The 4,561-nt window shown below is 42.6% G+C and overlaps 1 long non-coding RNA gene across 1 annotated transcript; it reads left to right on the top strand.

Annotated features, from left to right (window-relative positions):
- Positions 1-1,246: 1,246 nt before the first annotated feature.
- On the top strand, positions 1,247-1,940 carry LOC104963205 (uncharacterized). Its single transcript, XR_800287.1, has 3 exons — positions 1,247-1,334; positions 1,554-1,619; positions 1,818-1,940. It is a non-coding gene; the product is annotated as an uncharacterized lncRNA (long non-coding RNA).
- The last annotated feature ends 2,621 nt before the right edge of the window (positions 1,941-4,561 follow it).

Genomic DNA, 4,561 nt, shown 5'->3' with positions numbered 1-4,561 from the left:
ACATGAATCTCTCGCCCCCGACATACAAAGCAATAGCAATGTTAAAACGAAGTAAACTGGATATAAACTCTCCAAACAGGCGAAAAAACTATCAGTTTCACCCACTGTCTCTGCCACCTCCCTCCATGCCTGGTTCCTCCGGTTTGTATCCCGGTAAATAGTTCCGGTCGTAAAGAACCGGGTGATTTGCTACTGTAATATCTCGTTTGGAATATGAGGAAATGAACTGCGGTCTGGCTCTCCCAGCTTGCACGCGGTTTGATTGGCTGCGCTTGCACTGGCGGGATTTGCATAAACGGGATTTGATTGGCTGATGCCAAGCATCGAGCCTCAAAAGTTGAACATTGTTCAACTTTGGATGCCGATAGATGCTCGTGATGCTTGCAAAGCCATGCCATGCTCCCCACAATGCAGTTCGGCGAAGATTAAGAATCTTCTACGTCACCCCATTCAAGTAAATGGGCGAAGCGTTGAAAGCATTTTTTGATGCCTGTAGTGTAGACGTACCGTTAGGTGTGAATGCACCCTAAAAGAAGGGTTCTAGCTCCTGTGTTATCTGAAATCGCCATACTAACTTTTCTTCTTCTTGTAGTTTGTTCGTTTTGTTGTTATGTTTCTTCTTGTTCTTCATTTGTTGTTTAAGGGTGGCTGGCAAACAGCTTTTAGGCGCAATACCGCCCCCTGGATTATAAATAGTGTAATGGATACTGCCCTGAATGACAGACTTTTTTCCCACAAAAAAGGCGTATTCGTCGTGTGACTGTATGTGCCGAACCGTGACGTCCGAACCGTGACGATACGGGACGAATACGGATACCGTTACACCCCTAAATTGCACACATTTTCTTTTAATAAACACTGAAAATGGGTCCCACAGACCCAAACAGCACACAAAGGTTAAAGGTTGGAATATAATAATGTTAAAATGTGATAAATATATACACTGCAAAAAACAAAGTAAAAGTAGCCCCCGACTTGTTTTATTTTTTGAAAGTAGTTATCCTAAAAAAGGTTGCTGACCCCTGCAATAGGGTCTTCGCCGACCTCTGGTCTCAGACCCTAGTAATCGGATCAATATCAATAAGCGATTAAATTGATCCTACGGATATCAAGCATGCGAGTTGCAGTCACGTGACTGGGCTCGCGCGGACTAGCTGCGCGAGCGATTACAATAGGGTCTTTGCCGACCTCTGGTCTCAGACCCTAATAATAACATCAATAACGGTGTTGCTGTGTTGCAGGTTCTCTCTGCTGAAGGGTAAGCTGGCCTCAGGTGTGAGCACATTCAACAGAGGACCTGAAGGACTGGAGGCTAAAATCGTCCTCATTAACACGTGAGTCCCTTTAAAAATAAAACACCTAATCACTGTCGACCTGTAATTATTATTTATTATTTATCTATTATTTTCAAACAGATTCTGGGTTTTATCAGCACTAATGATAATTTTAATAATAATGATATTTTTAATGTAAAAGATAAATAATTGTAATAATAATAATAATTAAAGAAAATCATAATAATTATTTAAATTCCAATATGTTGTGTGTCTCAGGCTGTACAACATGCGTGTGGAGGACGTGTGCGATGTCGACTGGGACGAGGTCGCTCATACTGTCGGGTGAGGTCATCATTTCAAACTGTCACCCACTCATACAGAGCTGGTAACCAAGGTGACCAGGTGATAACCATGGTAACAAGGTCTCTCCTTACTGTGTGTGTGTGTGTGTGTGTGTGTGTGTGTGTGTGTGTGTGTGTGTGTGTGTGTGTGTGTGTGTGTGTGTGTGTGTGTGTGTGTGTGTGTGTGTGTGTGTTTCAGGAAGGTGACTCCTGTCTGTGTTCAGAAGAGTTTCCACAGACTGAAGGTTTCCAGAGTTCCTCACTGGAGCGGCCTGTTCTACGGAGGTACTGCTATACACCTGAGTACTACAGTAATACTACTAATATACTAGGGAGAACTACAGTAATACTGCTGATGACTACACTAATACTGCTGAGTACCCTAGTATATATCACTGTTAGATACATCTACTGCTAACACCTTCAGTCATAAACTTATAACTATGGCTTTCGGCAAAGAGAGGATGTTGTCAGGCGGCGTTTCCACCCTGAATCACCACTGCCCATCCTCCCCTGGCTTCCAGCTTCCAGCACAACTCCTCCCGTCTGTTCCAGAGCTAACAAGAGCTCTTTCCGCTGCCTCCCCCAACCTATGAGCAACTGTATTCAGCTCCCTTCCTGCTAGTCCCAGAGCTGTGAGCATCTTTCACACTGATTGCACCGGGAAGCCCCTGCAGCCAACTTTAACTGGATATAGCCAGGTCTGCTACCCTTTGTCCATGCATTGATGGACCAGGTCCTGGTACTTTTTGGCTTAACCCTCCTTTCTGAGGCCTCTTCGCACCTGTATTTTAAAGGGGCTGTCAGCTCAATAATGATGATCTTCCTCCTCCGACCATATGACCATGTCAGGCCTCATGGGTTTTACACTCCTCTTCAATGGCTGTGCGAAGTTGTTGGATGTTGGCAGGAACTGTAACAAACTGTCGTATACACTGATCAAGAGCATCCCTAACATGCTCAATGGGTGACATGTCCGGTAAGGAAGCAGGTCATGCAAGAACTGGGATGTTTTCAGCTTGAATTGTGTACAGATCCTTGCAACATGGGGTCGTTCATTATCATGCTGCAATATGAGGTGATTGTGGATGATGTATGGCACAACAACGGGCCTCAGGATCTCGTCACGGTAACTCTGTGCATTCAAAATGCCATCAAAAAAATACACCTGTGTTCGTTGTCCGTAACCTACACCTGCTCATACCACAACCCCACACCCACCATGGGCCACTCGATTCACAACGTTGACCTCAGCAAACCGCTCACGCACATGTCTGCCATCTTGCCTGTACAGTGAAAACCGGGATTCACAGAGAAGAGAACACCTTTCCAAAGTTCCAGACGCCAACGAAGGTAAGCATTTGCCCACTCAAGTCAGTTACCACAACGAACTGCAGTCAGGTCAGGACCCCGGAGATGACGATAGCATGCAGATGGGATCCCCTGATGTGGTTAAATGTGGTCTGTGGTTGTGAGGCCAGTTGGATGTACTCGGGAACGCCTTTGGAGACGGCTCTAACGCCTTTTCAGCATCCAAGGAAATAACACACTCAGGAACTGAATCAGAGGGAGAGTACAAAATATTAAATAAACGACGTGTATTGAAATATGATTGGCGGTTTTTGACAAAACCAGTTTAGTCTTCTGAGACAATTGTTGGCAAGATGTTCTCCAATCTTCGGGCCAGAACTTTAGCCAGAATTTTGGCATCAACGTTTAATAAAGAGATAGGCCTATAGGAGGAACATTCAATCTGGACTTTACCTTTCTTTGCAATAAGAATGATGGTTGCTTCATAAAATTATAAGGGAAGTTTGCCTTGTTTGAAAGATTCTGACAGAACTAAACTGAGTTCAGGAGAAATCAGTGAAGAGAACGTTTTGAAGAACTCTGCAGGGAACCCGTCGGGTCCTGGATATTTTCCAGACTTTAGGGGGAGGAGATAGCTATAGCTATTTCAGCTTGCGAAATAGGCTCCTCCAGTCATACACTATGTTCAGTAGAGATTTTGGGGAGGCTTAAGTTGTTTAAGAAACCTTCCATCAAATTGTTATGATTGTGAAATTCAGAAGAGTAGAGCCTAGAATACAAGTTCCTGAACGTGTCATTAATGGCGGTGTGGCCTGAGGTGATACTGCCATCCTCCTTGGCAATTTGAGTTATGAATTGCTTAGCCTTGTATTTTCTCAACTGATTAGCCAGCAGCTTACCAGATTTTTCCCCATGACCATAAAACCAACTTTACTTCTTTACAAGTTCAATTGGATGTGTCGAAAAGAGATCAAATTCAGTTTGTACAGATGTAGCACTGCATTTCAGACTCCAGCTTACAGCTTCCTGCCTACGACCTGCCAAAGACCAGTATAGAGGAATGTTAAGCCCTCCCACTATTTTCCAAGAGGGCGTTGCCAGATTTTCAATTTCAGGTTTTAACCAGGAGATGGCGCTTCATTCACAAATACAGAAAGACAAGTTTCGTGGACTTTCAGTTGTGTTTTGAAGAGCATTTGAACACATCAATATTTCAGATCAACTAAAGTATATCTAATCTTGTAATTCAATAATATATAGTCTTTATATATTAAATAATCATAATTATTATGTAAATGTTTACATTACACTTCTTTATTTGTTATGCTCATACTTTTACCTTTACAATCGTTTGCTTTAATATGCAGTATATTTTTTGTATATTTTTGTGTTTGCTTCCTCCTGCTCCCTTTCGGACACATACTGTATGATTTATTATTATTATTAATGTGAAGATATTTTTAAGATAAGATAAGATAAGATGTTACTTTATTGATTGAACATTTTAGTTTAGAATGTGCTGTCCCACGGTAATTCAGAAGGCTCACAGGTCACATTCCGACCATTATTTAAAACAATAGGTGCTTTCACACCGTCTACAGTTTGATTTGTATAGAGGGAGCTCTGTGGCTG

This window comes from Notothenia coriiceps, unplaced genomic scaffold (genome assembly GCF_000735185.1).
Source record: "Notothenia coriiceps isolate Sejong01 unplaced genomic scaffold, NC01 NC01_scaffold00035782, whole genome shotgun sequence".
Lineage (NCBI taxonomy): Eukaryota > Metazoa > Chordata > Actinopteri > Perciformes > Nototheniidae > Notothenia > Notothenia coriiceps.
Note: the sequence above shows the minus strand (reverse complement) of the source record. Positions and strands in the feature narration are given on the sequence as shown.